The following is a 14,150-nucleotide window of genomic DNA, read 5'->3' as shown; positions in this document are numbered from 1 at the left end:
AGAGCCTTCTGGCTACAGTTACACAATCCCAGCACTTATTTTCTCATTGACCAACAATAGGTCTGAAATGTTTTTAGCAACATAGGATCTGCCAGAAGTATTTTTTGTCAATATGATCCGTATGATACTGACCGACACCTGTGGTCCACAGTTTTTGGAAACAAAAGGCAAGGAAAGTTTCAGTATATGTGCCATATCTCCTTTGCCACAAGCAGAATTATCATAGCCTTGTCACAATTGAATTGGATGCAGCTGTTTTGGCAGCCAATCAACACTTTCAAGACATTCCTTTAAATTCCAAGAGCAGAAGGCCAGAGCTACTGTAAAAGTGGAGAGGGGTGAAACCCTGTCAATAATCAGGAGGACAGGCCATCGGAAATACCATGCCCAAAAACCGTAAGTGTCCAGATTTGACAAAACTGTTTTATTCAACAAAATCCATATAATACTAGGACAGCTATGGACATCATAGTGATTTCCTTCTTGCTTGACAGTGCCTTAAAAAGGTTGACATTTAATCTCAGAAAACCTAAGGTGGTCTGGGATTGGGTTAGGGAATCAACTAGATATACATTGCATTGTGGTTAGTGCACTCATTGGCCAGGCTTTATCTAATAGCTCGGCCTGAGACCACCTACTAAAAAGATACTAGTGAAAACATGTCACCATAAAGCACTGCGAGTGGCTGCTGCAACATTGATGGATGAGCGTTAAAGATGAGCAGGGATTGGTCAGTTGTGCCTTTCTCAGCCTTGGCACCTTGGACTGTTACCAGCACATGAGCAACAATAGGGAATGGTGAGAATGGCACCAATGTGCTACTTTTCCCACAATAAGGTTACCATTTCAGACTCACTAGGCCACAAGCCAGGACATTTAGCTTTCAACATGGTACTATCTTTTATCGTTTGTCCCGAGAACTGTATGGGAACGAAGGTCTCAGTCTGTCTGTTTCTGAATCTAATGAATAGGCATTATCCTCCAATGTGGGACACGTGAGTAGAGAACACCTTTTCAATTATTCTGCTCTACATTTATGAGGATTTTAGCCCCTTTTACTGCAGGTGTCATTACCTTCCTTGGTCTCCAGAGACTTGTTTGAGCTACTGTCTCCCCAATACTAAGGCCGCCTTGGTGGGAATCTGACCTTCCAGCATGGTTTCCTTGCTCAAGCTAAGAGAAATGTCCCTTTTCTGGGAACTGCTATCGTCTGTTCCTTTGGATGCCAATTCAAAACTTTCCTTCTGTGGCAACCTTGGCCAGGGAGGTGCATCTATTGTGACAAGTCTGGTCCCCCTGCAGTTTCGAGGTCTCGATGTCTCCCCTTCGATTAGACGTGGCTGCGTATCCATCTCGTTTTACATGGCCACTAATTTTAATTGCATTCGGCATTAAGCAAGCTTTATGTGTGCTCTTGTGCGTCTTGGGTTTCAGCATAGAAAGAATGTGTTCTAAACTAGTGGATGCAAGCATATTGTTCGTGCCTAAGTGCAATTTGGCCTATTGTTCATGTTGCTTCATGGTGAATGCATATGTGCTTTGTGTCTGATGAACCTACGTGTTTGCACTCAGTAGTGACGTCAACTGCTTTCATCAACTTCACAGCATGTTCATTTCCTCCATTGCTTGCAGAATTATTTCCTCTGCGATCTCTATGTGGAAGGGTCGGTAGAGTTGTCTCAGCGAATACAGTCTCTCACACCTGTGGTACGGAGGAGTTGATACCACAAGTGATGTGTACCTGCCGCTTCTATAGCATCGGGGCGGATGTAATGAATTACACATTAATTTGCCTGTCTACCTTCAAATAATTGTAAATGATCAGCATAGGAATGACAAGCCAACCTCCTTGATGGCCGAATAGGCATGCATCAAGCAACAGTTGTAGATGACTGTTGACAAGGGAAAGTCCTGTGGAACCCCACCAGTTATGATGCTGTTCTGAGGCGAGGGCAGACAGGGGGAGGGAGGGGTGTTAGGGGGCAGAGGCATGGTGGAACACTGACTTTGCTCCAAATGAAAAGCAGAAAACTATCTGTCATGGGCCAATAACCATTCTAAAAGAGTAGAGTCATCAACTTTGTAATAGACGGTAGAATGATTCAAATGGCTTCTGTAATTGGTCGATTATTTGCTACAAAGTCCTGGGAGAATCTCAAGGATAGTAATTGGCCTGTAATTGCACGAAAATTGCTAGGACCCAACAAGAGCAAAACAAAAGAGGTAATGGATGAAAGGTTTAGAATTAATCTTAACCTCTGGCATGGCTCTGGGCAACCCTCCAGATCATCGTTCTTCGCCTATCAAGCCATTATAAAAGGGGAAAGACCATATGCGAATCAGGCTTGGTAGCAGGGTCGGATTGGCCCCTCAGCATTTCGGCCCGTGGCCGGGCTGAAATCGTCCCTGGAGAGCAGGGGCCGGTTTCTGGCCATGCCTGGGCCGGTTTGGAACCAAATAAAATGGAGAAAAAAAATATTTTTCACATTTCTTTTTACATTTTTTTTCTTCAAAAAGCCTTTCATCCTTCTTAGGTCAATAAGTGAGTACCAACACAGGTTGGGTGATACTGTATGCATATTTGTTCTATTTTTCAATAAAAAAAGATCTTAAGCGTAAGTGCTATACCATAACATATTATCATTTGGCCTTGGACGTCTGCTTGGATTCACAGTAATTTAGTGTACTTTGGAACAATGCTATTTTTGATGCCACTTCCTGCTTTGTCAAGGGTTGAAAGGTTGTGTTTCATCGCTTCCCGGGATGTCACTTTGGGGTGGGGTTAAATGACATCACTTCTGGTGATGTCCTCAGAGGTCAAGGGTCGCGAGGTGTGGGCCACTTTCTTTTGGGTGACAGGGCGTAGTTCTTATTCCAGTCTGGCCCTACTTGGTACTACCCAAAAAGGGGCAGTGCAGCCCAAACTGCTTGGTCACATCCCTTCTGCACGAGACCACAAGCATCCCCAAATATCCATCAGCCTCATTGGGCATCATCAGGGAGGAGTAGCTTGGGTCTCCAGGCCCAGCAGGCACGGGACCCACGTCTGGGCATGCCAGTCCCATTCGGGGTGACTATAGCTAAACAAATGAGGGAATGGCTGGAAGGTTTTGGATTAATCTTAACCTCTAGCATTGCTGTGTGCAATCCTCCAGATAATCGTTCTTCACCTGCCAAGCCATTACAGTTTAGAAGAGTGTGACTAAAGGGTCATGCACTAAGCAAGACACCAATTGCATCCAAATCTCCGGCACCACATTCTTGAATTCAGCAGATAAGTTGGTTTCAACCACACTTCTGGCACGTTATCCCAGCATGATCTCATCTTTTTTTAATTTCTTTCATTAAATCATAGTGCAAATTGGTTAATTAAAACCTTATTCACTGTCTAAAATATTATTACAAAGAATTTCCAATTTAACAATTTCATACCCATATCGTAAAACATAATAAAACAAAGTAAAAACATGTCATATGGCCTTACATAGCATATCAATTAATTAGAACATGTTTACCACAAAAAAGAATTTGTAAAAAAAAAAAAAAAAAGGGGGAATTTGTAAAACAGTTATAGAACAGCACGTCCTTATAGACTGTCTAACATTTCATTCCGGTAATAATAGCACATTGAGGTATTTAATACATCACTTCCGTAATATATTTAAGACCACACATTAATTCTAATTCAGAACCCCGCCACACTTTGTAGACATTTCTAAGAGTATTATTAAAAAGACCTCAACCAACATTTTCAAGATGAGTTAGTGACCGCTCTCTTCCAAATGTAAAATGCTGCCCCTGCCAGAGTTTCAGCCATGTATATTGTTGACCAAAACTGATCAGACATCATTCTTAGGTCACTCACAATGTTCTTATAGCCCTTATAATACCATTCTTGTAAATTCTGACATTCAGTGAGTAAATATCTGATAGTCTCAACCTCACTGCGGCAATGCATGCACAATCCTATATCTCTGGGTATCCCAGTCCAGGCACCTCTGTATTCCTTACATGGCAGAATATTAAACCGGAGAAAAATGATAAATCTTGTAGCGCATAAAGTGCATATTGCTTATTTTTATAAAGGCTAGTCCCACTATAGGGCTTTCATTTTAAGACGTTTGTGCATAGTATTCATTTCCCCTACCCTGGGCAGCCACATATTGATTTCTTTTAGAAAGGAGAGAAGTGTATTTTTCAAATTTCTCATATAGGTGTTCGGCTTTTCTCTCAATCAGACCTTTGCCAATTATCACTATACCACAGCACAATTTTGGCATACAGCTTAAAGCACCATATTTTCCGTGCAGTTAACCCCAATTTGCACCTTATTGCTTCAATCGGGGTAGACCTAAGTAAGCCCAGCACCAGTTTCCCACAACATCCCCTCTAATTTCCCTAAGTTCTCCATAACTTTTTCACCCACCGATTCTAATGCATATAACGCCCCAGGGATAATACAGGTCTTATTCATTTCCAAGTAGCCTTCTATGGAATATCCACCTTTTCTGGACATATGGCCTCTCATAATATTCCATTTTTTGGTCACTTTCGATTCTACCATCTCTTGATAAAAGTTTAGGGGGGGTGGGGCCTTATTCATAGTTGGCATACCCAGATAGGGGTAGATGTCTACCACCTCTAATATTTCTCTGTTAATCTTTCATTTAAATGGGATCTTGTTATTCTTCCTTTTGTATCCCTCAAACACCACAATCTTAGTTCTATTTATATTGATGCTTAAGTTATTTTCTTTGGAGTATTGCAGTAACGCATTCAGCATCCTCTGCAAACCCACTGGGGTTTTGTCTAATAATATTGTATCATCTGCATACATCAACCAACTAATGGCCATCCCATTTACACTTGAGAACCTTTCCCACATGTCAGCCACATAAAGATTGTACAACATGTGGGAGGTGAGACAGCTCCGTTTCAGGGCTACATTTGTTTTAATTACTGGGGAAATTGTATCACCTTTGCCCAGGCGGATTGTAACTGTGTTGTCCCTATACATTTCTCTCAAGAAGTGCAAGATCAACAGGCATATCTTCCAATTAGACAATTTATTCCAAAGTCTGTCTCTATCGACACTATTGAAGGCCTTAGAGTAGTCGATATAGCACAAAAAGTCTAGTTCCTTTATTGACCACAGTAACTGAAATTATGTGGTTAAACATTACCTTGTCAAGAGTACTATATTCTTGTCTAAACCCAGTTTGTTGTATAGGGAATAGCATATACTCCTTACTCCATTTTTTGATACTTCCCAAGAGTAATGAACAGAAAATTTAGCAACTGCTACCAGCCATGGCCAATAAGCGATAGTTATCAGGGGTCTTTCTATCCCCTTTTTTAAAAATAGGAACCACCATGTCCGTTTTCCTATAGAGAGGTAAATAGATGCAGCAAAAACCAGGCCAATTTTTTTTTTTTTTTGGGTTACGTTTTATTACAATGTTCGCTGGCCATCGGGCCCAGGGGCTCTGGATGATTTCATTTGATTTATTTTTAATGTATCATATACCTCATATGGAAAAGTCTACTTCCTACTAGCCCAGCTTTTTTTTAATATATGTTGCTTTTCCTATTCTCTGTGTAAAAGAGCCTGGAGATATAGTCTACCCATTTTCCCTGTCCAACAGCATTAATATCTCTATTTTGCATCTTCCAGCAGGTACTGCCGTTATAGGTACCAACATTTCTTGGAGTCGGATTCCAAGACGGCCGCGGTTGGGTGAGCAGCACGTCCCCCGAGCACCCGCTCATAAGCAGCTACAATAAGCACAAAAGCAGTAAGCCCTCCCCAGGAACCACTGCCCAGGGCATACTGCATAAGATCGTGGAGAGAAACTGGGGACTGCAGTGCCGGTCCCCGAAGCCCCCGGGTACCAGGAGGGTTGCTGAACCCAGGCGGACTATCGGCCCGGGATCCAGCCTCCCTCGAGGAAACCCGCACTGGTGGAGTCCGCTACCTGCGAACCCCACGGCATCTCCGAAAGGACACCCATCAAAAGCAGGAACACTCCAAGACCCTCCCAAAACGACTGCCAACAACCGCCTGGGTCCAACAGGGGTGAGCCTCCTCAGCCAGCAAGCAGCGGCCACACCCAGCCAAGGACGGCAGGGAGGAGATATTTCACCCTCATCCAGCTCCCAGCCAGCTGAGGGGGTAGAGCGACCCACGGAAGAGCCAAAATCCAGCAGGGCGAGCCTGCATTCCTCCCGCCGGCGACTCTAGGCTAGTGCCGGACCCATCCGGAAAGAGCGAGGACCAACCAGCAACCACAGTGAGACTCCCGGAACACCAAGTAAGTGCGGAGGGGGGTCCCACGGGACGACAGGGGAGGTGCGCCCCCACCCTGGCAGGGGAACGCTGCGCAGGACCAGCTTGGACCAGGCCCTCCAACCCCTCGCGCACAAAGGCCCAGACTTCCTGCAGTGCAGAGGGCCCCGTTGGACCCCCACCTGGCAGCTTTAGCCCCTCGGATCCACAGGGCACGGAGGCTGGGGCCGGGAACCTCCATCCACAGAGGACGCCACCAACAGAGACTACCTTCCGCAGTCGGGCCCAGTCACCCAGAAGAGAACGGGCAGAAAGGCATAACACCTAGTTCTGGGGGGCTGGTGCTGACTGCTACAAGGCCGAGAGCCAACCAGGGGGGCAGGAGGGGTAACCCACCTAGTGAGCAAAAAAAGGTGGCCCTGACACCTACAAGCCAGCCTCCCACATGTCTGAACAGGGTGCCTGAGGATAACCCCCAACGAGGAGGCCGGAAATGGTCCTCAATTAGCGCCCTTCTTCCCAGGAGAGCAGTGGGGAATTGCATACAGAGCCACGACTAAGGCCCCACGTGGCACACCAAGGGGAACACGGGAGAGGCCCACTAAAGGCGAGACCCTAGCAGAACAGGGGCTCCCTCAAATACCACAGCTCACACAACGACACGACCCGGGAGCTCAACAGGAAAAGACGGATCACTCCAGGGACCATCCCACGCAGCAATCACCCACCGAGACGTAAAGGAAACAGGAATAAGGACACGACAGAACCCCCCAACATGGCAAAGAAAACGCAGTAAGGAACCCTGGCGCAGATTAGGACCAGAGAAACGGACACAATGGGGCTCAAAACCCCAACGACTAGGGAGCTGAATCTGGCACGGACAACAGGCAGGAGGACCAGGAGAGGCCTGTGACCCACTCTTCACTCAAGTGCCTATTAGGAGAAATAGTAGGAAAATTACTGATGCAGGGCAAAAACAAATGGACACTTTAAGAGAAGATTTGGCCCAAGGAATATAAGAAATAAGAAGGGACATCAACAAGATTGAGAAAAGGGTGTACAACAACGAGAGGGTCATCCAAGAGCTAACAGAGGAAGCACGGAAAGCAGACACCCTCTTGGAGACCCTGGTAGTAGACCCATAACCTTGAGCTAAGGGCCGAAGATCTGGAAAACAGGTCGAGGCGATCCACTATACATGTCAAATGCTTGCCCGAAGCCACCCAAGATCAAGATCAGACCCAAGCCATGGGATCCATCTTCGCAGACCTGTTGGAAGCATAACAGAGTGCAGATATCCGATTTGATACAAGTGGGCCCAAAACGTCAGGAACCGGGGGCAAGACCAAGCGATATCTTGGTGACATTCCATAGTTACATCCTGAAAGAACACATTCTGGAAAAGGCCAGAAAGACAAATCAAATCACAACGGCGCAGAAGTCTACCTATACCAAGACCTATCCCAGACCACCCTAAACAGAAGGTGGCGCATGGCCCTGATACTGGCCCACCTGAGAGCTAAGCAAGTGTGCTATAGGTGGCTGTACCAATTTGCTTTGAGCTTCACCTGGCAGGGGAAGTACCACAAAGTAACAATATGCGAGCAAGGGGCAGCTATGAGGAAAAGGGCAAATGTTCCAAAATCAAGGGCACAGTCTCTACAACTACGGCATCCCTGGTGAGGGCGTACAGTGAGTTAAGTTATGTGCTTCAATGACAAAGAACGGACGAGATCCGACACACTAGCGGGAGGAAGGGGGGGGGGTGGAATGGCACTTTGGAATGGGAGATCCCACGTGGGGATAAGCTGGCCATCTACTAGGACCTAGCTCTTTTGACCACAAAGCGAGTGGGGCTGAGTGCCAGCTGGACCCACGCAGCAAGGGAAAGGTGGGGGAGGGGTGGAAGGATCAGGAAGAATGCGATGGCACAGCTAGGAGAGGAGGGCGGACCAGTAGGGAAGTAGGGGGGAACGCACCTGAGAGGCCCAGGCCCACCCACTCAGATAATAACCAAAGAGACCGAATATGGCTCGGCCAGAGCAATTAAAGGTACTACTACTAAACATCAACAGGCTTAACTCCCCACTCAAAAGGAAAAAAGTGGAGGGATACCCGAGGAGAGAGGACAGACACGATGCAAGAGACCCACATACAGACGCTGGATACCCATAGGATTAAGGTTTGGGGGTACAGGAGAAATGTTCAGGCCACACAATCTTGCAAAAAAAGGGGGAGTCCTCATAGCATTGAAAGATGGGCTCAACTTATCAGTAAAGGGGATGGACAAGGACAATCAAGACAGATACCTGGCAGTCGCACTAGAAGGAAGGGGGAGGCCTACACGGTGGCGACACTTTAAGCTCCGAATACAGGCAAAGATACCTGCATACATAAAGCGCTCACTCGCCTAGAAAAGTTTGCGAAATCTCCCGTCATTCGTTCAGGAGACTTCAATTTGGCCTGGGACCCCATTAAAGACAGGAGAACAAAACCCCAGGGTCCGCCGGTGCTACCCTCCAGGGACCTTAAACGGAAAATACAAGAACTAGCCCTAGTCGATACTTGGAGACTAATGCAGGGTGACAGGGAAGGATACACCTTTTACTCAAACGCTCACAGATCGCATACCAGGATCGACTATATTTGGCTGTCCAGCTCACTGATGGGTAAGGCCACCAACTTAATGCTGGGAGCTATCACCCTTTCCGATCGCACACCAACGACCCTAGTATTATAAAGGAACAGGGTGCCACCAGGGCTCTGGAAATGGAGATACCCGGCCCAGCTTTTCAAATACATAACACTAGCACGAAAAGTGACGGAGGAAATAGAAAGTTTTGCCGTGACCAATAAAATCGGGGACACCTGGCAAACCTGGTGGGACACACTCAAAGCGACACTCCGAGGCAAGATCATAGCCATAAAAGCAAGACGTGCAAGGGTACTGAGGCTGGAGGAAACCCGGTTAGAAACGAAATTAAAAGATACTGAACAAAAGTGGTCTGAAACAGACCCCCGCTATTAAAAGAATACAGGGCGATACAGGGGCAACTAGACACTACACAAACCAGGGCAGCGGAGCGCAACCTGCTGTGCCTTAAACAAAAGTTCTACGTTAAAGCTAACTAATCAGACCGTCTGCTAGCTAAAATGTTGAGGAAAGAAGAAAGGGACAGAACAATTCTGAAAATCGGGCAACAGGGGGGCCGGATGAGCACTAAAACCGAAGTTCACACCAGTTAACATAAGAGTAAAGGGAAGCCTTGGAAGGGAAATCATGAGGGACAATGTCAGGGCCCCCATAAACACACTACCCCGGGCCCGATGGTTACGTAGCAGAGTTTTATAAGCTACATAAAGAAGCACTAATACCACAACATGTGAACCTCTTCAACCACATAGGGCAATCCAAAACACTACCGAAAACAATGGAAGAGCCCAAGGTGATATTCATTCCTAAAAAATGGAAAAACCCGACAGAGTACGGGTCATACCACCCCATCGCATTAATAAACGTGGATGTGAAAATTCACATCAAAATCCTAGCCACCAGACTCAAGACGATCCTCCCCAAACTTGTCCACGCGGACCAATCAGGCTTCGTTAAGGGATAACAAACGGGTGACAACATAAGAAGAATAGCTCATCTAATCGAAAATGCCCGAAAAAGAGGATTTCCTGCTCTCCTCCTGGCCGTGGACGCGTATAAAGCTTTCGATCTAGTGGAGAGGGGATTCCTCTTTGCAACCATGGCGAAGATGGGCTTCGGTCTGCGCTTCTTATGGAGAGTCAAAACTAACTATCAGCACCCTCTACTCCAGCTCGCGATAAACAGGCACTGCTCTGATCCAATTCAAGTGGAGAGGGCACAAAACAGGGCTGCCCATTGTCCCCCATCTTGTATGCCCTGCACTTGGAACCCTTCCTGGCGGCCATAAGGGATAATGAAAACATAGCAGGAATACCCTTTGGAGGGGTCACACACAAAATCACCCCCTTCGCGGACGACTTGATCTTGTCAATAACCCTACCAGACACCTCCATGTGGGTAGTACAAAGCGAGGTGGACCGCTTCGGGCCGTGGCTGGGTTAAAAGTAAATCTAAATGAGTCTGAAATACTCAGCCTTACACTCACCGCGCTAGAAGAACAAAATGTTAAAAACTCCTTCCAATACAGATGGGTAGACAACACTATAACATTTAGGGGTAAAGCTGATCAAATCAGTGAGCGGACTGTATCAGGCCAACTACCCGCCCCTACTAGAGAAACGCAAAACAAAACTGATAGACTGGGGACCGCTAGCCATATCCTGGCTGGGCCGTATCAACGTCCAAAACATTGTAGTTCTGCTGCAAACCCTCTACCACTTCACATCTCTCCCGACCTACATACCACCCCTCTTCTTTAAAAACCTCCACAAAGCAACAGATAAATTCCTCTGAAACAATAAACCACCGAGAATGGTGGCAAAGGTAATGAGATGCTCAGTAGTAATGGGGGACTGGGGTTGACTTCAGGGCATATTACAGCGCTGCCCAAACAAGGGTCATTAGAGATTGGCAAAGTGATAATAGAGGGAAAATATGGAGACTTATGGATAGGGCTGTCGCGGGCTGCATTGGAGAAAATCCTGTGGAAGCCAAGGGCGGGCGGACAGACCAGCAAAAATGTATGCTAGCCTAATTTTAGAAACAGTGGGCAAGGCATGGGACTCCGCAGTGAAGAGAGCTCATATCACCTCCTTCCCCTCTCCTTATACGCCACTCTTCGGCAACCCTCAATTCACACCCGGACACAAAACGTCTACGTTCCATGTGTAGCAGCAAGGGGGGTGTCACAGAGTCAGGGACATGTTCACTGGAAACCAGATCCAAACCTTCGAACAATGTAAAGCAGGCTTCGGCCTGGGGGAAAATTTAAGATTTGCCTATGTCCAATTGAGACACTGGCTGGCACACCAGGACATGAAACACACAGGGACCCGTAAGCTCACGCCGTTTTAGAAATATTTCAACACCGACACAGGAGAGAAGAAAGTGGTAGCGAACATTTACAAACTCATTAAAGAGGGGCAGGCTCCCCCAAACAGACCTTACATAGGGAAATGGGAAGTCGACTCAGAATCCACAATTGACAGAACCGAATGGGCAAAACTATGGGGGAAGACTGACGAGATCAATACAAATTCGAGAGACCTGGATGAAGCTAATCGTGCAATGGCATCTAACCCCGGTCATACTCCATAGAATATATCCAAAGGTGTCACAACAATGCTGGGGGATGTGTGGTCAGATAGGCACCTGGAGTCATATATGGTGGAGCTGCCCAAAACTAGCCCACTACTTGGAGACCGTCCACGCAGCGATTGAGCAGGTGTTGGGATTTAAATGTGGAGGAAACAGAGGGTTAAATAGGGTCCTGGGGGAAATTCGGTCAAAAGCACACCGGAAACTTTACATCATTATGATGATAATGATGACGGCAGCACTGGTCCTAGCTCGCAAATGGAAATCTACACAAGTCCCCCTAGACCATGAATGGATTGCAAAAATATGGTCGCTTCTCGCCATGGAATGGCTAACATACTCACTACAAGGAGACCATTCTAAGTTCAACATAGAATGGTCAACGTTGCTGGGATACCTCAAGGACGGTGCACGCTGGGCATGGTGTCCCAGAGCTATGTCCCTCCTGGGAATAATTCCCAACCCGGAGGACGACGACCTGTAAAAGACACAGAAATAAGACCACTCGACAAGGTAAGCCTAGCCCAACACCAAAGACTCCCGGGAGTCATTCATTTTACATAACACAGATAATTCTCCAACTCGGTTTATGGGCTTTCAGCCAGTTCTTATATTTTGTCATTATAACCTTTACTGTCTGCAATTGTTCCCCTTCTTCCAAATCATAGTCCTTTAGAAAACCCTTTATGTCTTCCTTAACTCCTTTTTTCTTTTCATTAATCTGGCTATCGTATTTATTAGCGTGTTTCTTCCCAAACTTGTGTTACACTGAGTCTACAATCGTTTCTTTGACTCATACCCAGTAAGCTACATACCACATCAAGGCCGTTAAGGGCTATCTCCTGTCCTTCTAAAGGGAGTATATTAAACATTTTGTCAAACTTTTCCAAATTGCGCTCCATCCACATTATCCTATTTCCGTCTGCAGAACTCGGAATGTCCATAGGATCACCTACCTGCCATTTTTGTTTAAATACTTTGGTAAGTTTGCATTTAAGTGCTTTGTGGTCACTCAAGGGGGTGAATATATGCTCAAATAATTCTATCTGATTCATTATCTCTTTACTAGCGAACATATAGTCCAGGCAGTAGCTTACTTTCCCATTGGACCAGTTGGTCTCACTTATCCCACCATCACCCGGCTCCAAATACTCCAGCTCCCAATCAATTCTGGAACAGTTTTAGCCAGGTGATACCATTCACCATCTGAGTTTGATGTTTTTGATTTTGTCCACATTTACCCATCTCACAAGGCAACATATTCAGGGCCGCATCCCCAAGCTCATTCCATTTGTCCATCTCAACCTTCGCCACATCGCAATAAGCAATGAAATCTCCCATAATAAGTACTTCAGACTCTGGGGATTCAACTTTCAATTGTATCATTTACAATCTCTCCTATGTCTGACATGTTGACCCCCCCCCTGAACGGGAGTAGACATTATTAATTAGTATTTCTCCGAGATGGCCTATATTCCCTATGATGGCATACATAGCAAACGGTGAGCTTCCAAACCGATCATACTTTCTGCGAGAGATGTGGATTTTAGCCCCTATAATGATATATACATTATTATACATATACATAGCCCCTATACATAGCCCACCAGCTGGACGCCCTTTATCGACACAGATCGCAGGTTTAATCAATATATTATAACCCTCAAGGAGCATTTCTCCACTTACCCACGTCTCTTGTAGGGCAAACGCATCACACTCCAACAATCTTATTGCATCAATATGGAGCAGTGAACGAAACACCTATGCTGTTCCAAGATAAGATAGTTGAGAATCTCCTCATCTCAACAGTCATCAAAATAGGCCCTGTCGGGATCCACTTCTACATTTTGTTACACCCTCTTGGGCCCCATTCTTTACGGCTCTTTTGAATCTGGGGGTTAGTTTCTTTTGGTTCAGTATTAACAATATTATTGCATATTACGATTTCAAATCCTTTTCCTCCATAGTGCCTAGGAGTGCTCCATGATCAGGTCCACAATCACTGCCGTCCCAAATTGCACTATTGCCCAATTTTCTCAGCTATCCAGACCAGGGAGTATCACTCTCTCAATATCTGATTTTTTTAATACTTTGTAGTTGTGGTATCATGTGCAGTTGGTCTAGCAACCATGTCTGATTCAAAAAGGGGCTTTCCTCTAATGTAAATTTTTCCAATTATTTTAATACTCTTACCCAAACTGTTGATCTCAGGCTTGTCTACCCTTTGTCCATATAGCATGTTTTTATTTCCACCTGGATTATTTTTACTCATTGCTAATCTTTCCATTTCCGCTATATATACACCTTTCTTTCTCTAGTTTTAAGAGATTCAACTACATTATTGATGGGAACATTCAAATACCTCACACCCTTAGACCAATCATCCTCATCTTTGCTTATTGGTTCAGTTTCCACTAGTTCCGGGCCAAGGGGTTTCCCTCTTAGCCACTTTTCTATTCCCCCATCTTTTTTTTTTTTTATTTTTAAATGGGACTAAAGTTACTTTCCTCCGTTTCATTATGGTTCTGATTAATTTTAAATCTGTTTCCTACTTCCACACCTTCTATAGCCTTTCTAACTTTGACTGCGTTACCCTTACTTCTACTACCTTTT

General features: G+C 45.6%; 1 protein-coding gene across 3 annotated transcripts in view; it reads right to left on the bottom strand.

The window, feature by feature from the left end:
• Positions 1-14,150, bottom strand: part of PRKCZ (protein kinase C zeta) — a 1,951,357-nt gene that overhangs the window by 434,123 nt on the left and 1,503,084 nt on the right. The window lies entirely within an intron of this gene.

This window comes from Ambystoma mexicanum, chromosome 8, assembly GCF_040938575.1.
Source record: "Ambystoma mexicanum isolate Mex_15411 chromosome 8, UKY_AmexF1_1, whole genome shotgun sequence".
In the NCBI taxonomy this organism is placed as follows: Eukaryota; Metazoa; Chordata; class Amphibia; order Caudata; family Ambystomatidae; genus Ambystoma; species Ambystoma mexicanum.
The sequence above is the reverse complement of the archived record's forward strand: the minus strand, read 5'-3'. Positions and strand labels throughout refer to the sequence as shown.